At 41.4% G+C, this 23,175-nt stretch overlaps 1 protein-coding gene and 1 long non-coding RNA gene across 51 annotated transcripts in view; both read left to right on the top strand.

The window, feature by feature from the left end:
- The window catches only part of EPB41L2 (erythrocyte membrane protein band 4.1 like 2), a 238,808-nt gene extending 233,178 nt beyond the window's left edge, over positions 1-5,630 (top strand). For all 50 annotated transcript variants that reach the window (XR_010599644.1, XR_010599642.1, XR_010599643.1 and 47 more), the window contains one exon: positions 4,399-5,630. The gene's annotated coding sequence lies outside the window, so the exon portion shown is untranslated. The remainder of the gene's footprint in view (positions 1-4,398) is intronic.
- A 12,862-nt stretch (positions 5,631-18,492) lies between these two features.
- Positions 18,493-23,175, top strand: part of LOC135982350 (uncharacterized) — a 37,152-nt gene continuing 32,469 nt past the window's right edge. The window contains exon 1 of the long non-coding RNA XR_010599646.1: positions 18,493-18,580. This is a non-coding gene — a long non-coding RNA (uncharacterized LOC135982350). The remainder of the gene's footprint in view (positions 18,581-23,175) is intronic.

The raw sequence follows: 23,175 nt of genomic DNA, 5'->3' as shown, positions 1-23,175 counted from the left end.
CACACTTATCATACCTGCCTTATGTTTAGGGTTCCGTTGTTTGAATAGTTACTGTATTGGTATGGAGATCATGTACAGTCCTGCAATTGTTTGTTCTCTCATCATGAGCAGGCGAAAATATGCAACCCAGGGTCACTCCCTACCTACATCCTCGTTTGTCAGACCACAAACTACCTGTAAACCTCACATAGGATATAATCCTAACAACCCTATTATTTCTGTTTTCCTACTTGCTGTTACAGCTTCAATAACTTCCATTATTATTCCTATAAGCATGCTTGGAAAATAAATTATATTTTACCCAAAACTATAAACAATCCAAGGACAGGTCAGGGGTCAACAATTTGGAGGCTAAAGTATTTAAGCTGCTTATCAGTTGAGTAAAGTATTTTAAGGAATCCTGATCTGTTATGTCCTCATTTCAGAATGTCTCTGTAGATGGGAAATTACTGTATATCCTGGTGTTAGGACATTTGGGATTAGAGTATGTTCCTATAGTGGTAACAAAACTTGGAAAAATTCACATCCTCGTTGAATTTTTAAAACTAGAAAATCTATTCCTACTGTGATAAAAGAACTAAATGACCAGTAGCACTATGGGCCAAAAGCAGAAGTTACTGTTTTAAAAGTGAGAATGTTTTATTCTTACATTCTCCCTATTTACCCAGGGTTTGTCTAGTGTTAATAGTGAAATAATGGGCAATTTAAAACAGTAGCTATATTAGATTCTTTAAATTTCATTTAGTCATACTGACTGTTGTTGGCTACATATCAGATTGATTGGAGAATGGAATAAATAGAATGCTTTCTTTATTTTGATTGAATTTCATAGTGTCATAATAACCTATATGATATCTTACTGGATGCTCCGATGTTTTGATTTACAGTCCCAATATGTTTTTGTGCCATTCAAAATACATGGGAGGTACGAGATGAAATGTGGTACTATCTGTTCTGTTCTTGTTAATTAAGCAGTGAAGCAATGTGGGCCAGGACCAGGTGGATTAGTCAATTAATCCTGGGAAAAGATGAGGGCCGTTTACACCACTCAGTAAATAATTCCTCATAAATGGTCTAGATCGAGGCCAGAATTGCATGAGAGATAACCAGCTTATTTTCATAAGGGCTGGAGAGGGACATTTTGTCGTCACTGTTGCTTCAGAGCATTGTGAGTAGGAGGAGATAGTATAGGCAATTAAATGTTAGTATTGATGTACTGAGAATTTGTAGGCAATTAGTTGCTAATACAGTGCCTCAGCAGAATTGTTTGAGTTTCTAATGCTATACTTATATGCACCTATAAAAGTCTCTTCAGATTTTAGGAGCACTATTCAATTTATTTATCCCCAAGTTTTTCTTTAGCAGATTTTATATATTTTGTTAGATGAATATAATTAATTTTACTACAAATTTAGGCATTTGGGATGTTAGTTGCCTTCACAGAAACTTTATGGATATGATTCTGTTCTCCCATATTGTTACCTGATGTTTTCAGAACCCCCAGCAGGGGCAGCTTAACTATTTCAATCCAGGCAGTGTCAGGAATAAATCAATAGGAACACAGCAATTCTGTTGATAAGAGAGCATGCTTATTTGCATGAATCTTCTCAAAAACTGCAGTTTATTAGATTTAAGCATACACAGACATAATCAATAGGTTTAGAACATCCCAGATATTTACCTAACGTCTGCAATGGTATTAAGTAATTAACAACAGGTTCGGGGTGGCCAGTTGCTCACCCACCGGGGAGAAAAGGTGCTCAGTGTTCATATTTGTAAAGGCAGACAGTACATTTGTAGTGTCAGTCCATTTCCTAATGTATAGAGATGTCCATGTCACAAAAACCACCAACATACTTGGCAGCAGAAATGCTAGAAGGAGCTCTGAATTGAATGTGCTGTCTCATCAATTCTATGTCAGGGTTGAGACACCATGGCAGACTGGGGTGCAGGAAGGTTGAGTTTCTTCTGCCATACTGGATGATTTAATAGGACTGTAATTTTCCTGCTGTTAATGTGATATCTTTCGATAGCTCTAAATTCAGTGCAGAGGAAAAGCTATTGATTGGGCTGGTCAAACAGTAACAGAACAGATCTAAGCATTGGTATCAGTTTGTATTTATATTTATTTCCCTTAGCAGTTAAAGGAAGCCAGTGTAGCATTATTATATTTCTTTTGCATGGAAGTATGCTAGTTTGAGTTGCAGTGGCAGTTCTTTGTTGTAGGAATACAGTTTTAATTATCTGGATTTTAACCATATCCTGTCCCCTTTTCAGGTAACAATAAGAAATGTTGCCTCTTTCAGTTAGGATATTCCTTTTTATGTTCTTTCTTTCTTAAGCATCTTGAAACTGTTACATTTCTGCTCACAATGAATCTGCATAGCTAAATCTGAGTAGAACAGTGGTTCTCAACCTATTTACCATTGTAGGCTGCATGTGCAACTGTGTGTTATGTGCGCTTCATTCAAGCAATATATATATATGGCCCTGAGGATGTCACATGGGCCACCTGTGTGCAAGCAGGCCATGGGTTGAGAACCATGGAATAGAAGGACAAGAGGTGGCAGGTGTTAAACCTCCTACATTGCACAAACAGAGCTCAAAAGGTGAGGTATTTCCCAAGTAATCTGATCCACATGGAAACTAAGATTTTCTAGCTTCTTGTCCAGTTTATCAAGTGATTTTATTGTTTGTTTTGTGTTGTCTGTGTAGATTTTAAGTCCTTTGGGCAAGGACTGCCTCTTTTGATGTGTTTGAACAGTTTTTAGCAAGTTTTGGGTGTTACCAAAATCCAAGTAATATACCTGGCCAATGAATGACCCAGCATAAGAAGAAAAAGTAACAGTTTTCCTTATGAGAATCTCCTGGGTATGTGTTGTGGGAAGAGGAAATTATCTTGACATGAGGGGGCCGTGCTGTCATTCCACTGAAAGGAAGTGAAGTGATGACCAGCTGTGAAATTGATTTTCATTGAGAAGAGAAAGTAGTAAAATCTTTTGTCAAAATGCAGCATAGAGGAAGAGAAAATCCTGCAAGCAAATCAGCAGAGTCCTTTGTGCCTATTAAGATCACTATGACTTTTGGAAAGGTCTGACATACATTGTGTATGTATAAAACTGTCCCTGGTAGTTACAAAGCAGTGTTTTGCCACGTTTGAGGGTGCTTGCCTGCTACAGAATGAGTGCAGCAATTCCATCATAGCTGTTGCTCTGAAAGGATTATATGGGTGTCCAATAGGACCAGTGTGAAGGAATTCTAAATAATAGTCCTCTTCCCAGCTTTCATTTGTACATGCTTCCATTCATAGATTTTAATGCCAGAAGGGACTATTAGATCGTCTATTCTGACCTCCTATATTTCACTGGACATTTATTTTACCACTCTATGAGCCCAGTAACTAGTGTTTAACTAAAGCATACCTTGCAGAAAGGCATCCAGTCTTGATTATTGCACCTAGACCAGTCAAGGCTCTGCCCAAGCTATGATTGGAGGAGAATTCTTGATGTATACTCTTGCATTTGCTGATAGAGATGCAAAAAACCACACCTGGCTACCTAGAACTTATTCATTGAAAACATAAATTTGTCCAGTAAGTTGTAGAATAGAAATTTCAGCAGACTTTTTTAAAAGAACTATTAAATGTCACAAAGAGAGAAAAATAGTATGAGCTGCAACAGACTCTGGTCCGGTCTACACTTACCGGTAGATCGGTGCTGTTGCAATTGATGCAGTGGGTGTTGATTTAGCAGGTCTAGTGAAGAACCGCTAAATTGATCGCAGAGCACTCTTCTATTGACTCCAGTAATCCACCAGTCCAAGAAGAGTAAGGGAAGTTGACAGGAGAGCGTCTCCCATCAATGCAGTGCGGTGTAGACATCGCGATAAGTCAGTCTAAGTTACATCAACCCAGCTAAGTAGCAGAACTTAGATCGACTTACCGCAGTAGTCTAGACAAGCTCTAAGACATAACCTATTGAACCTCAAGGGAATTGGTGGGACGGATTTACAGGAAACAGCAAGTGTACCAGTGCAGCAAGATATGACCACACACGCTAAGCAATTTATTCTATGAATGGGGAGGCGGGAGCTCTTGTATCACTCAGGAAGTTTTGCTGAAATGAAAGATCTGCATGGGAAAACAACCTCTGGACTCTCCTACCCTCTGTTTGCCAGAAGCCGGGAATGGGCGACAGGGGATGGATCACTTGATGATTACCTGTTCTGTTCATTCCTTCTGAAGCACCTTGTACTGGCCACTGTTGGAGGACAGGATACAGGGCTAGATGGACCTTTGGTCTGACCCAGTATGATCGTTCTTATGTTCTTATAGGTAATATTGTGTTTTAAGACTGTCTTCTTCATGAATATTTACATAATCTTACTTTCTTTTTTTAGAATTAAAAAAAACCCACCCACTTTGTGACCATGAAGAACTTTGACCATTCCAAGTTGGTGACACTACCACTACTGCATTGAATTCACCAGGCCTAGCAACAATGACCAGACACTCAAGGTTGAAATGCCAACACCAAACACTACCTTAACTACCCTGGTCTATATAGTCCCCTTACATCTTTCTTGTTTATTTTTATAACCACTTCTTAACATTCTTAGCTTTTTTGAGGTTTTAGAGGGGTTGATTTATTTGCACAACTACCTGCCATTTTTATAAATGATTCTTGATCATATGAGAGTGAACAAAAAGTATTCTGATAGCACTGTTCACTGGAACAGGTGAAGTTGTGCAGAAAGGAGAATCTTTGACTAATTTAGATGTAGTTTTTTCCAAATATTTCAATTCAAGTCTGTTACTGGAGTAATTTACAGATTTTCTCAGCTTATTCAGGTAAATACACGTTATCAGATAACAACATAAAAATAGAGGATTTTTTTTGTAAAAACAAAACATTTCATACAATTTGAAAAAAAATTGAGAATTTTGCTTTGACTGGATGGATTTTTTTTTTTTACTAACACCTTATAACTCTTTCTGTTCTGAGGGTCTCCTCCTTTCTGTGGGGAACAGGTGCTGATAGTCTATAGAAGAGAGAGAGTTATAAACGAGTGTCTTCTGACTGAGCACTGTGTGTTAGAAACCTTTGCACTGCAGTGCCAATGCTCAACTCTTCAGACACTTTGCTGTCTACAACATTCCAGATAAGGAAGGATGGAAAAAAATGCTTTCTCCCCTTCCAATAAAAGATGACCCAGGCAGCTTAAAACCTTAGTGCTTTTTTTCTTAACGTTTCCAAATGTCAGCACTTCCCTTTCAAGTACATGTGTAGAATGCTTGCTTTCTATTAAACCTCATTGTCTACATGTTAGAACTGACATTCTGATGTTGAGCAGGTATATGTTTCAGATAGTTTAATGATCAATACAGGTTTTTAGGATACGAAGGGAAAGGGGTGGGTCCATTCTTGTAGGTAATAAAAAAGCAACACCATTTGTTGAGGCTGCCACTGGGGAAACCTGTATAGAAACCTGTTAACTATGTCAATTTCTTTGCTGTTGACTCTGTGTATAGTTAAGATGCCAAATTAGATTTATAGCAGCTTGAAGTTGTATTAAGTGATATTTTGCTTTCTGTAATACTGTTATCAAATAAAGTTTGTTTATTCTCTACATCTCATTTTTCTTATTTTTGATATAAAATGCACAGTATTTGTGGCACTTAGTCGGACACACAAACATTTGGAAGATGCTGGCTGTTTTAAAGTGAGCAAACCAACTGGGAAATAACTGGAACTCTTGAGACATTATTAGGTATAAAAAGTAGGGAACCTTCAAAAGTAATTAGTTGGAGGCTTCGTTGCTGTCTGACTTGAGATCATATTACTCAACATTCCAGCTTTTCTTCTTTCTATTGCAGTGCCAGTGACTTTCATGTCTTCTCTAATTGGCACCTCTCTGACACATTGGGGTATAAACCCAGACCAGTAAGCAGTTGTATCACTGCCTGCCTGCAACTTTGGGTGCCTTAAATGCTCTACTGCTGTGGCTTACAGCCCTGACCCCAACAGCCAGCAGACAACTATGCAGGTCATACCCTGGCTTCAACTGCCTAGTTACTTTTTGGAAAATGACCCCCACACCCTCCCATTCTCAAATTTTCCCCAAATCATCTGCCAATGTGACAATCTGCTGGGGTTCCCAGAATAGTGAGTTACTGTTACCCCTTTCAGTCTCCGCAAATAAGAATTTTGCTACTGGTAAGCTGTGTCACAACTCCCTGACACACCAGCTTGTCTGTCTTGCCAGCAAACTCTTCAGGACTCTGCCAGTCCAAGCTTTGCTTTGCAAATAACAACAATGAACTCCAACTCTCAGGTTCTCCAGAGATGACTCCCTGTAGCATCCAGCTCTGTCCTGGAACATTCACAGAAGTGAAGTTCATTGTTCCTTTAAAAAGACAATATACTGCAGCTCATTAATTTAATTTGGGTTTGACAATGACTCTTATTTCAATCAATGCACTGAATTGGTTTATAGTAAAGTAAAACAAGTTTATTTAAAAAAAGACATGGGATTAAGTGATACCAAGTATAAGGAATAAAGATAGAAAGGGTTAAAATTTATCACACAATTTTATCAAGTTACAATCCTTGCCTAAGCAGTTTTCTCATCTAAACTCAGTTCCTAGAGACTTCATCCCTCTTCTTTGAAGGATCCCACATTCTATGATATCAAGAACACTTAATCCCTCAAGTGATAGATACCAAAATGGCTTTCTGCTTCTACTTGTATCTCCCAAAGTTCATTCACCCTGTAACAAGAGGCAGGAAGATTTCATGGGGTGCAGTCTCCATCTCCTGTCACATTAAATGTTCATTTTTCCTTACTTGCTTTCCTGATGGTGGGGTTTTTTTTTCTCACATGGAAATGTACCTTCATTGTGTCTGCCTGATGACCGGGCTGGTCAGACAAGCTAATACACATTCCTTTATCTAAGTCAGACTGGGCTTATGGCTTGCTTGCCAAACATGTTTTAAGAACATAATTCTAGCACATATCCATTACTCTTTGTACGTACCCTGTACACATACCACACAGTGATTTTTGGAGACCCAACATGTTACTAGTTTTTATACGATGCCTTACATGACACCTTTCAGATACAGATTATGACAACAGTTAGGTGCAGTGAGTTTGTCAGACCTGACAAGAGTTGCTGACACAGAGTAATAAATGGGCCTCTGTGTCTCAATGCCAATTTCCATCTTTCAGTAAAGAAATCTACCATTGCTGGCAAAGGGCCACAATATTATACCATTCCGAATGTTAAGAAGCACCTTGCCTTGTTGACTTCATGGAGTAAGGTCTACATTATGGTCAGCAAGTAACAGAATGGATCATAGGACTACTTAAAGCAATTATTTTTCTCTCCTCTAGACAATTGAATAGAGTTTTAATGCTATGTTGAATTTTGGAATGGGGGTGCTACGAGTTCCACATTTTTGGGACATTTTATCCTCTTTAGCACATCTTGTTACTATTGCACATCTAAAGTATGCTGTACACGCACTAACAAAACCAACTGGATATAGATAGAATTTGCATTGCTGATACCTGATGCCAGCAAAAGATTTACCAAAATTTTGAAGCCCATCCATCACGTTTTCACCGCAAGTTGTCTGTGAAAATTTTTATATCTCTGCTAAGTATTATTTATATTACTAGAGTACCAACAATGTGGCAACACTAAAAGAACAAAATAAGTAGGGAGGGAGGGTTTGAAGGGTCTTGGGAATATGACAAAAAGCTTGAACTTGATATGATGAATAAGGATGTGGCACCTATCCTTGCACTATATTCCCCACCCCAACAGTAACCTCCGCTGAATGCGGTGGAACAAAACAATACGCTGAGGTGCACCTAGGATGTAGTATTCTCCATGTGGACTCCATGGCCATCTACTGTCCCAGTGGGACCACAGCATTTCCACTGCTTTTTGGGCTCGTTGTTGGCAGAGAATATGGTGGTGGGGGGGGCAGTGAGGCAGGATCAGCCCTTACTTAATACAGGCTGGATAATGTAAGTCACCAATAACTGGTATGTTAACTTATATTTTAATGTCAAACAATATAAAACACTTTGGTGTTTTTTAATTACTTGTCACAATATGCTGAACACTGGCAAACTATCTAACATCTCCTTTCCTGCAAAGATAATGGAGGCACTCTGTCAATTAAATAATAGAAAAGACTTTTCATTAACTGGAGCCCAGGATGGAATAGGAGAAATGAGCATAATAAACTGGAAAGATTTGTCAGCCAAGAAGCAGCAAGGTGAGCTGAAAAGTGAGTCAAAATGGAGAGGTTTGCATTTAAGGGAAGTTTTTGGGGATTTTACGTACAAACAATACATTGGAAGCACCTATGGTTTTTTCTGAAGCACCTATGGTTTTTCACTAGATTTGTGAGGTATGCATGATAAAATGTCCCAAAATGTGGAATACGTAACACCCCCGCTCCAAAAACTGTTCCAGCACCACTGCCGCAGCCCCAGGGCTGGAAGAGCACTTGCTCCCTGCCATGGCCCCAGAGCTTTTCCAGTCTTGAGGCTGCAGCAGAGGTGTGGGGGGGAAGGAACGAGCAGGGGGCAGGACCTTGGGGGGAAGAGATGGAGTGGGGATGGAATGGGGTGGGGCCATGGGTGTGACCACAGGTGAAAGGGGCAGAACGGGGGAGGGGCTCTGAGCTCCAGACAGGGCAATGCGCTCTGCCGCGCTCCTGGATGAGGCTGAGAGCTCGATCCAGGCCAGGGCTGAGCTCTCAGCCCCCCTTGCCCTGGTTGGGGCCATGGGGGGGCTGTGCCTCTGCCAGAAGAGGCAAGGCAGGGGGCTAGCCTCCCCAAGGGGAAGCTTCACCCTCTGCCCATGGTCCCAGAGCTCGAGCTCCAACCCAAGCAATTAAACAGCCCCTTAACCCAACCCCATGAGCCTGAGTCAGCTGGAAAGGGCCGACCGCAGGATCTATTTGCAATGTAGACATCCCCTAAGGCAAGTTCCCATCCCATTCAGTTGCCAGAGAAATCTGTAGCTCAATCACTGCCTCCTCAGTCTCACATTCTAACTTAGATTCTTCATTCTTTCAAGATGCTCTGTCTGGACTTAATAAAAACACACCAGACATGACTTTTCAACATGCTGCATTCATAAGGATGGGTGTACTTCTTTATCACTAATTTTATACAGGATATAAGTTTGTTCATCAAGGTAACAGATCTCAGCTTGGAAGGATTAGATTCTTATTGGTAAAAATCAGTAAACCTCGATTTCAACGTGCACATAGAAACTGACAAAAATGTACAGCTAGGCCAAGTAAGAAAAATGTTGCTTGAAAACTTACTAGAGTTTGATTTTAAGGGTATTTACTTTGTATGTTTTGACATGCGATGTTGACAATTTGATTTTTAACAGTGATAAAGATTTAACTTTTTGAAATCAAGGTCTACTGTCATGAAATAATTGTCTCACCTGCTTCCTCTGAGTCCAACTTCTCCTCCTCCCCTTGCTGGGACGGTGGAAGCAGGGCCAGTAGGAGAGTGCGCTGTAGGGCGAAGTATGGTGGTGAGTTTTGCTCTCTGGGATGCTATGGTAGCCAGGAAGGCCTACAGGGATTCATTCTGAAACACGGGGCTAATGGGGCTCTGGCTGGGTGGACCAGGCTCGTTAGCCTGGGTAATTGACCTAAGAGACACTAACTCTGAAAATAAATCTGCAATCAGCAAGTCCTTCAGCTGTCAGTTTGCCTTGCTACTGGAAATGGTCTGGTTGATCAAGAGTGTGTGCGAGTTGGTGTGCAACTGCTCATCCACTTTAAACGAATTCTCACACAGCTTTCAACATTCTAATTTGGTCTGTGGAGTTGTGTGAAGACTCATTAGTACAAACTCTGATTGTCCGTGTTGTTCTCAAATTCAAGGGGATCAGCATCATCCTTATTGTCTGATCAGCCCTGTTGTCTGATTTCCCCCAGCTGTGAAAATTTAAATAAATAAAAATTGGGGGGAACAATGCTTATAAGCCATGATTTTGTGCAATTGTGAAAATTATTTAAATTGGTAAAAAGAAGGGGGAGGCTTAAAAATAAGCATCAATATTGTCCTTGAGGTTATATATATCAAATTAATTCTGCCAAGCCTAGCTATAGTTAAGGAAAACCCACTTAGCTTTTGCAAATCTTACCCTTTGTATCTATCAGCATTGTCTAACTCTGCTCCCACTGAACCAATAGTCCTGCCCTAAATGGTTACATGTTAATACTAAGCATGACCTCTGGAAATACTGGCTCTTCTCACTGAAAATCTGCAATATCCACTGGAGGTTACTGGGGTGAGGAGGATGTACATTTCAGGGTTTTTTCACAGCCTCTACTTATATTATCATGCAAAATATTTAAGGTGTATTGAACAAGCACCAGGGAGTTACATTATTTAACCATATGGTAATGTCAGAAATGTGTTTACGAATATTTATGGGATGTGCAGATGGGGGCCAATTTACATTGTACACAGTGTGAGAACCCTTTAACATAACTTTCTGTGTTAACCAGTAAAATTATTTTTTATTGACTGAATGAAGAAATTGCATATTAAATTGGTAGAGTTTACAAAAAAGTAAAGTGAAGTTTGGATTCTCTACAATTACACAAAGATGGTTTGACATTCAATGGATCTAGTCCACATTCTACTGAGACTATAAAATTAAATAGCCTGTTCTGAAAGAAAGCTCGATAAACCTCTTTCATTTTATCAGGTTTACAAGGCATTAGAAAATGTATCGATATATGTAGTCGCCACTCATTGTAATATTCCACTTTCATGGCTTGATCTGAATACATTCATATAATTCTTGCTTCAGTCCCAATTTAAATTCCCAAACAAAAAAAAACCCTTTATTTAACATTAGTTATGGTTATTCTCAAGTTTAAACCATATTAGGAGATATAAAATTAAGAATTAAAAGGTTGCAAAGTCAAACATGCACAAGTTAGGAAATGCCAATATGAACATTGCCCATGCAGACTTAATTCAGCTCCCTTCTGCATATGCAGTATGACACAGTACAATGTACAGTAAACTGTGTGTGCAGATGTAAAGTAATGCCATTTGTCATGAATTTGAAGCAAGAGGAATGAGATTAAATTGTAATACAGAGAAGACTTTGTGCATGGTGAAGTTGATTGCTATTTGGCTTCTTAGTTGCTTTCTTCTAATAATGGCCACTGGTACATTCTTGTAAGGTGATCTGTTTCAGACACATGGCGATGAAGCTATATTTATAATTACATTGAACATAAAATTGTTTCCAACTAACGAAAAAACATTATGGAGAAAGAATTTCACAACATATTTACACCTGTTAGTTTAAAAAACTCATCCCCTTATTTAAGTATTGTAAGAGTTCTTCTTTGTGCTTCCAAACTAAAATAACTCAGATCCTTTAAGAAGATATGTGTTGCTTCTTTCCATGGTTTGGTGGCAGGTGTACCAACTTGAATACTCTGTCTCACAAACAGAATATAATACAGTATGAACTGGAGGTGAGTTTAGTGAAATATGAAACAGGAAAAATAAATGAAGAAATCCTTTTTTTCCTTCCATCACTATTGTCTTTCACTTTTCAAGTTTTTCTATAGTTTCTCATCAGTTCAGAGAGCATGCTTTTGTCAATATGTATGTTAAAAAAAAGTAATTCATGTTAACCTGCTGTTCATGCACCTGTGATTCAACAAGACTGCTGCTGATTCATAGACCTACATAGACTTCAGCTGTCACGTGAAGACACTCCAATAGCTATTTCTATTTGATATAAGCATCTAAGGAATAGTGAGCAATGAGGTTTTTTTTTCCAAATGCTGTGTCTCCGAAGCCAACCGATAAAGTACATTGCATTAAGTCACAGGTGCTGATGAGTTCAGGAAAGTGTTGCTTACTAATATCATGTAGAGAAAGCAAAACTGTTACCAGGCCTTTTCAGATAGCAGCAGCTGCTTCATTTGTAGTGTTCTGTACTAACTTCCCACCATTTTGTTCCCCCCATATCTTTTGTAATACAGCAGGTTACTTTTAAACCTCCTGAGTTGACTGCTAGTGTCGAACCAGTTTTCTGAGGTGAACCTCCCTTAAATGTCATTATGTTCTTTTGGTTAATCTCTTTCTTTCAGATCTCAGTTTCTGGTACCGGATGTGGAAATTCAGGATGGCATTTGTGGGATCATCAGCCATGGCCAATTCCTCGTTAACTGAAAAGCAGAAACAGTCATGTTAATTAACAGCTCTGAACTTGTGACACAGAGAAGGTAACAGTGGGGTAAGCTTACCAACATTACTGGAGGAATCTCTTCTGGGCATGAGAAGGTAGTTAAGACTGCATGCCCATTGAAGGCCTGATCCAAAACTTAATGAAGTAAAAGGATCCTATTTACTTCACTGGGCTTTAGATCAGGCTCTGAGTCCTTTGCCAGTTGTGCTAATGGTGGCATTTTATTTTGTGTTGTGATAGTACCTAGGGGCCCCAATCACTGGCCAGAGCCCTATTACACTAGGTGCTGTACAAGCACAGAACAAAAAGACATTCCCTGCCCCCATGGAGCCTACAATCCAGTGTAAGGTAAGACACAACAGAGGGCTACAGCAAATGAACAGGGAGAACAAAGTAACAATGAGACCAAACTGGTTAGCATAAAAAACTGGACACAGCACTGAGGCCTCACACAAAAGGGATCTTAAAGGGGGAATTAGGAGGAGGACAATAAGGCCTTCTTGTGCTTGAAGGGTATCATGGGAGAAAGTGTTCGAAAATTGAACACGCAGACACTGGTTTTGGTAGTGTGGACGGTGTTTTCAAAGGAGTCTCAACGAATGAGGCACCTAGCTCCTCCTGAATGCCTAAGGCCCTGTCGCCGGTTGGACTGGTCCTTCAAAAGACTTGTGCTCAGCACTGCCTGTGCCTAGTTATCCAGCCCCCATGTGATGGACTTGGTCTGGTGGCTGGATCAGATGATCAGGATCACATGATGATAGCCTAGGGGTAGGGCCTCCTATAAGAGGAAGTCTGCTCAGAAGTACCAGGGACCTGTTGGGACAGGAGGGCTCTCTTGCTGTAAGCCAGGGATAGATGGAAGTGCTTAGAAGTCTCACTGTAAAGAGCTGGGAAGGAGAGTCTAGGAGTGCCAGTAAACCCAGAGCTGGAATCCTAATATGAAAGTAATTGATAAGCCATGAGGAAAAGGGATTGACTGATTTGAGAAGCCCTGGTAAGGGGGTTATTAGAGAGCTGAGCAAGGGGCTGTGAGAGAGACTTAGAGACAGGCCTAGATAAGAAGTGGCCAGCAAAGTGAAGCACTGGATCTGAGTTGGTGGAACTTCTCTGATTACTACTGGGTCCCTGGACTGGAACCTCAGGCACAGGAAGGCCCTACAAGGCCACTGAAAAGTGCAGTTTGAAAATCCCCTCATACTAGAGGCAGAAGGCCTCTTGATCCTGGAGTCAGACTGAAGATTCAATATGAGGTTGCTGGAAGTTTGGGTGGGGTTTTGGACTTCTTGTGTATCCCAGAAGGGAGACGCATAGTCTTTATGATTTGGCAAGAGAACTAAATCATTTGAAGATTTGGGAATTGGCTTAAGTGCAGGAAATGGAGGTGTCTAAAGCCTGGAGAGGGGAAACCAAGGCACAGAGAACTGGGTGCCAAAAGGCAGTAAGGTGATCTGGTAACAGGCCCTTTTGCAAATGGCACCACATATATGTGTCCACTTGAAACTGAACTGAATTTTTCACCTAACATTTGATGGCCTTGTGGTTTTTAATCACAATAATCTTTATTGGATTTGAATTGGCCATATATAATAAAAGGTTCTAGATCCCTTTGGTGAACTCCTCTGCCAATTAGTCCACTGATTACTCTTTTATGGCTGTGTGTGATGTTAGGAAACACCAGTTGCCTTATCAAAATCCAAACCTAAAGGGGAACAAAATCCTAAACTTTAGCAGTACATTTAAACATCTGGTTTTACATAAAGACACTCATAGATGTGATAATCCCAAAGCACTTTCAGAGTAATGATACTGGTACTGTAATGACTGTCTAGGACAGCAAGAGCGAGTATGCCATCAGCAATCAGTGACACACGTTTCCCCCCCGAGGGGGAATCCTGGCTACATCCCAGTTACATGGCCAAGGGAGGGTGTCCCAGTACAGAAAAAGGGATCATGCTATTGAAAAGATTGGAAACCACTGCATTAGGTTTACCTTAATGTTGTTTCATCACTGCTGAAGTATATTTAATACACAAACAGTCACCGAGATGGCTCTTTACTAAAAGAGAGATCCTTTGTTTGTATTTCAAGAAAAGTCTAATGTAAATGTTCACTTTCACAATAATTGGACTTCATTGGCCATCTCCTGTTCTCTCATTACACCACCTCTCTGTGGTAATATTGGTTATTTCCAGTAGCACCTCAACACTTCAGCTTCCTTATGTTTGATAGATACTGTATGGTGTCATGTTTTTTGGTACCATAGCGTGTGGTTGGTTTTCTGTTGTCGGTAGCTACAAATTATTTTTAGTCAGAGAAAGGCAATGACAGAACTGATTGAAGCAAACAGACTGGGCTTCACTGATCTGGTCAGTGTCTGAAAAGTGCATGTTGAACAAGGGGCTGCTTGAGTAACTGTTTTAGCAGCTTGGCGAGTAACATAGTTTGTGCATTTACACACACACACACACACACACACACACACACACACACACACACACACACACCACTTGTTAAGGCCGAAAGTTCAGAAACCTGGAGATGTTATGCAAATGGCATATTTCCCTATTTTGCATCGTTGAATATGTATCACCTTATTTACATAATGACTACAACAAACATCCTGATTACCAGAATTTAAGCCTGACACACAGCTACAGCATGGAACAAGCTTTGGAAACAGAGGAATTGCTGTGCCCCGGTGGGGCTCTGGCATATACTTGGACTGGCATCCAGATAATTCAGGAGACTCTACCCTGGCTGCGCCTTGTCCTAGACTGGTTGGGGAATTGTGGCTGGGTTGGTGGCCCCTGCTGCTGACTGGGAAATCTGGCTGTTTCCTGCTGGGGATGCTCTGGGTTGATAATGCTAAATCCATAAAGGGACTCAGGATTGCAATGCTGAACATTGCAGTAGCTAGTCACTCAGTGGAATCCACAAACCCTGAGTGAGGTGCCTAGGCTTCCTGTACAATGCATGGGGCAAGACAGGTGAATGGAATCCACAAAAGCCAGCATACTTAGTGAGCAGGTGCATAAGTTAGCCAGGAGCAGATGCTGAGGATAGGGTGCATCCTAAGCCCTGCCCCTGTCAAGGAGTTAGGTGCCCGAGTCCAGGATAGAGGGAGGTGCCTATGTCTGCCTGGGATCCACAGCTGTGAATCCTCTGCTGGAGTCTGGCATTGAAACCCTTCCTTGCAAGTAAGGTGGCAGCACTCCTGCCTAACTCCACACAAAAGGGCCGGGGTGGGGGGAGGAAATGACCCTCCATTATAACATTTAGCCCAGTGGATAGGGGACTCACATGAGAGACCCTGGTTCAGTTCCGCCATCTGCCTGATCTAGAGCAGGGATTTGAACTGGGGGTCTCCCTGCTCTCATGGGAGTGCCTTAACAACAGAGCTATGGGGAATTCTGACATGGCTCACTTTCAATGTCTCCTGTTAAAGTGGTTCTACTGTGTATGAAATACTTAAACAATTAAGTATTAATTGAGCCAGAGAGATCATAAGAATGACACTCTAGCCCAGTAGTTAGAGATCCACCTGAGAGGTAAGAAACCCCAGTTCAAATCCCTTCTCCACATCAGGCAGAGGGAGGAAGTCAATCAAGGTCTCCCACATCATGGATGAGCAGCTGGACTCCTGGGCCAAAGGTTATAAGGGAGGCCACCACTTCACTACCTCCCAGCCATTTTGTGGGGAGTTAGGAGGCTCAAAGCCCCACACGTGAGAGAGCTGATGGCTCACCTCGTCCGAGCATGTGGCTGGTGCTTAGGGGTGAGTTAGGCATTGAGCTGCTGGGAGGGGTCAGGATTGAGGCAGTTATGCACATGCCCAGCCAGCAAGACATAGGCACCTAGGGCAGTTCAGTAGCAAAAATATAGAATCAAGGGGACTTTGGGCACCAGCAAGGTAGGGTGGCAGCTGAGCAAAGATTTTGAGGATCTCGTGGCACTGAAAATGTTGGACTTAGGTGCCTATTGTGGCAGTTAGGCACCTAAGCCCTTTTGTGGCTCTTGCCCATGGTCTCTAATGGAGTGTCCAGCTCTGGCAGTTGGTGCCTCTTGCTCCCTGGAAGGGGAGGCGAGGATATGGGGCTCTGGCTGCAGCACCCTAGTTATAGACCTCAGAGCCTTGTGATCAGAGGTGTTAGCCAGGACACTGCCCCATGTCACACTAGCCATAGTTCTGAGTCTCTGGCCATGGGTGGGCTGGGGGGTGGCGGGTACTATGCTCTGAGCTGCAGCTCTGTGGTTAGAGTCCACATGGCTGTTGACACAGAGTGCCCTAGAGGACTCTAATTGTACTGAGTCTGCCTAGAATGGCCCTATCCTGACAGGTGAGGCCTAGAGTATCATCACAGCTCTCTACGTGAGGACTAGAGTTAAGCTCCTCTGGAGTAGTGGTGTTGAAAGCAGCTAAAATGCGGAACTTCCTGGCCCAACAGCCTCATGAAGAGGTCTGAAAAGGACTGTGCAACAGCAGATAAACTAGCTTTTCTTTGAGCGCTAATTCCTAATTCATTCAGATACACAGAATTGACAGCACTCTTTGTGATGGTGCCACCTGGCATCTCAGATAGTCAAAGGCAGCTGATCTCAGTTACACCAAAACTCAATTAAAAAAAACACAACATTTGAGGCAGAAGAGACGGCATCAGATACAATTACTCCAAAGTGATGATTTTAGTGCTTTGTCAAGAAGATTTGATTTGTTTAATGTGGAATTGTGCATGTGATAATGGGATTAACATGTGTTCAAAACAAACTGTGCAGTGCTAGTGACTGTCTGGATAATTCCTCTGGTGGTGTTCTATGCACAGTCAGTGTTGATTAGAAAAGTGAGCACTGCCTGTGGTAGGTTTGACTGATCACTGGCACTTCTAAGACTGTGTGTGTGTGGGGGGGGTTCTAATCTGGCATTGCTATTTTGACTGCTTCAGTGTTTCTCTTTAAATTGTACTTAGGCACCCTTTACAATTCACACATCCTCCTGATCAGATTCCAGGTGCTCTCCCATTCTGCCTCAAATAATGAATACAGACTTTTCAAGTACAGCAGTAGCTGAATTCTAACGTGCTGTAGACAGCCTAATCGAACAAGGAAGAACCAAAGCAAAACAGGCTGTCAGTTCAATAGCAGCAGCAAAAGTGTTATCAGACAACTTTGGTGCGTAAGTATTGACATACGTTGTGCCCAATAAACACAGCAACCTATAGAGTCTAGACACTGGAATCCAATGGAATCTGTGGTCTCTGAGAACTCACTGTGAAGCATCCAAGGAGTTTACTCTTTTCTGTTTGCGAAGGGCCTCATCCAAAGCCCACAGAAATCAAGGAGTTTGTCCATTGGCCTGAATGTCCTTTGGATCAGGCCCAAACAGCTTTGGCTTGAGCCTGGCAGTCTGAAGTGCAAGCAGCATTGCACCAGTCTGCCACTACAGCTCAGTCTTGACCTGCAGCCATGACATGAGCCGAGAAGGAATGCAGCGCAGGTCTCCCTGTATGGATAATTTGTCGGAATGACACATGAGAGGATGGGAGATCCCTTTTTAAAATGTTTATCATTCAAGCTTTTTTACTGCAACAATCCTGCTATCCCAGGGCCTTTCTTGCACAAGGGCCATTTGATTGTTCTAGCACTCCGGATCCTGATTTTCAATATGTGGGTATTCACACATTTGTGGGCGCACTCTCACACACATGGTCTTTGGTATCTGAGTTAGGGGTTAAAAAAAATCTGAATGTAGATCTCTAATTGATTATGGACCGGCTAAAGTTGTGACACGCCAGATGGGGGGCTTGACCAATGCACTCAGTAAAAAGGGAAGGTACACTGCTCTTAATTTTATTTCAGGAGTGCAGACATTCAACTTAATGAGCAAATAGACATAAGACTCAATCGCTATTAACCTCCCACTGAAGGCTTGAGCAGCAAAGGTGCAGAGGAACCTGATTTGTAGTTTAGCTGTACTATAGTTTCTCCTTTATGGTTGCTTGTAATACAAATGAGTATGGCTCTTTTCTGCTTCAGTTCACGCAGTCAGTAAAATTGTGGGGCTTAAACGTAATTTCAGTCCAAGTCCTGAACTGTGGCTATAAGCCATCTTCTGGTTGGAGAAACTGTTTAAATGTGGCACCACAGCTTCAGAAGGCTTGACAGGTTTTGCTTTTTACATAAGAACGGCCATACTGAGTCAGACCAAAGGTCCATCTAGCCCAGTATCCGGTCTTCCGACAGGGAATGAACAGAACAGGTAATCAAGTAATCCATCCCCTGTCGCCCATTCCCAGCTTCTGCTATTCACCGCAGGTTAGTTATTTAGTATATGCAAAATGTATTTGATTATACACAGAGGTTTGTCTGTCCACCCTGTGTCATCCCCAGGGGTCTCACTCACCCTCTATCAGCTTGATCCTGAAGTAGGCAATGAGCAACAATAGGAGCAAAACCACTGGCAGGAAGATCCCAGTGAAGATAATCCAGGCAGGCAGCTCCTTTGCAAATGCTGACAGCGTGTAACCCATGGCCAGTCTCATCGGCAACATTCTTGCTGAAAGAGACGCTCTAGGCCTTTCCCTCTGTTCCCCCTCCCCCCCCCCCCCCACACACACTTTCTGCCCTTTGCTCCGAGCATTATTGCTTTGTTTGGACTTTGCTCTGTTTGTTCAGGCCTGTGATTTCTAATAGGATTGTAACGGGTTACAAAGTTCCTAAAGTGCACATTGGCATGACACAATCCGCCTTGTGACTGGAAGGTTTGGATTTGTTGGGTTTTGTTCACTTGCATTTTTAGCAGTTTTCTTTGAGACCGCTTTTTGCAGGAAAATCGATGTGTTTTTGAATACTTAGCATTTTTACTCTCAGTATTATTTATTTATTATTTGTATTACACTAGCACCTAAAGGCCCTACCCAAGATCGTTGTGCTAAGCACTATACACGCGTGTGCACGCACACACACTGTAAGACAATCCCTACCCCAAAGAGATTGCAGTCTAAATAGACAAGACAGACCAAAGATGGGAGAAAGGAGAATTGGCCTACTAAACCCAGAGTAGTGAGTTCACTCCTTGAGGGGGCCACTTAGGGATCTGGGGTAAACTCAGTACTTGGTCCTGCTAGTGAAGGCAGGGGGCTGGATTCGGGGTCCCTTCCAGTTCTATGAGAGAGGTGTATCTCCATATATTTATTTTAGATGAGGAATTGAGGCACAGAGAGATGAAGGGCCAGTTTTTCAACAGGGCTCAGAACCTACCATTGGGCCCAGACTTTCCAAAGAGCTCAGCTCCCATTTAAGCACCCAAATAAGTGGCTAGATTTCAACAGCTCAGCATGCAGTGCGCTGAACTCTTTGGAAAATCTGGCCCCAGGTCACACGGGAAGTCTGTGGCGGAATGTAAATAGAACACTGATCCTGAGTACGAGATCAGAGCTTTAAGCAAAAGATCTTCGTTCCTATATATCTCTAGAGACTTTTCCCAAAGTTTCCACAGTACTAGAAATCATTTAAAGGTGTCAGACTGACAGACTTGGCAACTTTTAAGCTGTCTTAATACCCACAGGATGGGTGTGAAGCTTCTCAGGGGTACCCAGGTTTGTGAGGCACCTCAATACCATCTGCCTTTAGCATGAGGAAGCTTGTCTGTGCCTGCTGTGGGTCATCTCCCTGTCTCTAGCAATCACTGGCAACACCAGCACACCTCTCCAGGCCTACCCAGGACCTGTTCTCTTTCTACAGTTAGTGATAGGCACACCCCAAACCTTCTGAGAGTCTCCCTGGAGTGTGCAGCCCCTGTTCCAGTGGCCACTTGCAATATTCATAGATCAGCACACCCAGGCTTACCAGTTATACCTCAGATCAATGTTCAGCTTCACACACCACAGCAGTTAGACAAGTTTATTTAACACAGTATAGAGATTCTAATAATAGCAAGTAGAAATATTGGCAATAAGTGGTTACATATAAAAACATAACACACATTCTAGAACCTCGACGTACTTAACTAGACGCTTCATGTCTTTTTCAATCTAGCAGAGAAAGGTATAATGCAATCCAATGACTGGAAGTTGAAGATAGACAAATTCAGACTGGAAATAAGGCATACATTTTTAACAGTGGGAATAATTAACCATTGGAACAATTTATCAAGTGTCATGGTAGATTCTCCATCATTGGCAATTTTTAAATCAAGAATGGAGATTTTTCTGAAAAATCTGCACTAGGAATTTATTTTGGAGAAGTTCTATGGCCTGTCTTATACTGGAAGTTAGACTAGATGATCATAACATGCATCTACGTACAAAACAATCACTTAGACTTTTTGGTTTGATTTGCTCATGTATTTGAGATATGGTTAGCTGAGAAATTATGTACAGAAGAGGATAACGTTCATCTTTACCTTCCCTTGTCACACTTCATAATTTTAGGGATGGACAGTTGATGGATTATAGAACAGATAGTTGTTGACTGGTTGGTTTCTGACTGGAAAGGAATTAAGAAATTTCTCCATCCTCCACACTGGTATGATCTGGTAGCCAAATAAAAAGTGACACATTTGGAAGATAAGTTGCTGTCAATATTGTTCAAAATTATCCTGTCAGTTCCATCTGTTTGTCTAAACAGCAATTACTCTAGATCTGTAAAATCAACAACCCTGCTTCAAAAATTGTACTACTGATCTCAGATCAGTTTGGGATGCATGGCTGTCTTTGCAGTATGGGTGACAAAGGGAACAGGTACTCTGTCAGAGCAATGACATTTTGTTTTTTAAAAACTACTGTTACAGCTCTCTAGGGTGACCAGATAGTAAGTGTGAAAAATTGGGACAGGGAGTGGGGCGTAATAGGCGCCTATATAAGAAAAAGCCCCTATAAAATAAAATCAGGGCATCTGGTCACCTTGCAGCTCTCACACAAGTAAATCTAAAGTATGACGCTTGTATAATCAGTTTTAAAGTGTGGAATGATGATTCCTGGTCCTGGATTTTTCTGTTGTGTGATTACACTTTTAGTTTATATGATTCCTGTGTTTTCCTGAGCTCATAAGAGCCAGAAGAAAATCAGATAATTTCTACTAGATGTAGATCAGTTTAAGGGGAATACCTGATGCCCTGAATGATCTGTAGAACTTGATAGCATCTTGGGAAAGAAGTTGATGTGCCTGTTTTGATGAAATGCCACTGTTTGTAAAAAGACTGAAGAAGTAGTCCTTTTGGTTGCCATCTCACTAGTGTTACCAATATAGACATTTGATGGTACAGCTTTGAAAGAGGCAGGGAATAGAGCAGGTCAAAACTCACAATTTCCATTTTGCAGGAAATGCCAATGTTTTAAAACTCCCCTTTGTCCAGCATCAGAACAAAGTCAAAAATTTTAAAATTTCCTGTCAAACAAAATTTTTAAAAAGTTTTGGAAATATCAAAACAAGCTTATTGAAGCAGAGTAAACAAGAGAGTTATTCCAGGTGTTTGAGAGCATTTTGGATAGTAATCAAAACATAACAATCTATTAATATGACATGCCCAAGTGTGAGTCAGCCACATGACAGCTGAACTGACAGTCTGGATTGCTCTTCCTCAAAGCAAATACTGAAGTAAATCTGCTATGAGATGGGGACTCGACTACTTTAATTTGGCTTACTTGTTAAAATCAATTTTACTGTAATTATAGTGGAATGGGGAGGCTTGCTCAGGAGCTTGGTAATTACAGAGCCTTTCAGCTCTAGGTCATTGGCTCAAATTTGGCAGTGGCCAAAATTAATAGTTTCTCAGCTTCTAGAGAGTTATGTGATATGAAGTTGGTTTCCAAATTCTGGTGGACAAGTGAACATGTCACAGCTGGCCCTCATGATGTCAGTCTCAGCAATGAAACCAAGGACTAAATAAGCCTTAAGACTGAACTATTATCTGCTCTTGAACATGGGATGAGATCCTGGATCCATTGAAATGAAGGGAGCAAATGTGACCAAGATTTCACCTACAGTTCTCAATTGAGGCATATCATAGAATCATAGAATATCAGGGTTGGAAGGGACCTCAGGAGGTCATCTAGTCCAACCCCTTGCCAAGTGGCTCTGTGGTGTGGCTAAGCTGGGTCTATCATTGAGGATTCATCTCTTTGTATGGATGGACAAAGGACCTGAGTCTCCTGGACTGTCAAGCTAGTACATGTCCAGAACACTGCATAATTTTATTAAAACTGAAGTTTAAGTTTGGACACTAAAAATGTTATTCCTACTGATGGCCACCCATGCCTTTCTACTGGAACACAACAACCCTGGCATTTTTATTCATAGATTAAAGCCAGGGACCATTAAATCATCTAGTTTGATCTCCTGTATATCACAGTCCATTAAAGTTCACTCAGGTACTCCTGTATTGAGCCCAGTAATTTGTGTTAGGCTAAACCATATCTTCCAGAAAGACATCCAGTCTTGACTTGAAGACATCAAAAGAAGGAGACTCCACCACTTCCCTTAGTAGTTTCTTCCAGTGATTAATTGCCCTCACTGTTAAAAATGTGTCTAATTTGAATTTGTCTGGCTTCAGCTTCCAGCCATTGGTTCTTGTTATGAGTTTCTCCACAAGATTAGAAAGCCCTTTAGTACCTGGCATTTTCTCACTGTAGAGGCACTTATACGCTGTAATCAAATCATTGCTCAATTTTTTTTTTTTTTTTTTAGTAAACTAAACAGATTAAGCTCTTCAAGTCCTTCATTGTAACACATTTTCTCCAGTCCTTGGAAAAATTTTGTGGCTGTTTTCTGTACTTTTCCAATTTTTCAACATCCTTTGTAAAATGTGGATGCCAGAACTGTATGCAGTATTTTAGTATCAGTTTCACCAATACCATATACAGAGATAAAATCCACCTCCCTTCTCACAGCTCCTCTGTTTATACATCCAA

This window comes from Chrysemys picta, chromosome 3, assembly GCF_011386835.1.
Source record: "Chrysemys picta bellii isolate R12L10 chromosome 3, ASM1138683v2, whole genome shotgun sequence".
Classification (NCBI taxonomy): Eukaryota; Metazoa; Chordata; order Testudines; family Emydidae; genus Chrysemys; species Chrysemys picta.
The sequence above is the reverse complement of the archived record's forward strand: the minus strand, read 5'-3'. Positions and strand labels throughout refer to the sequence as shown.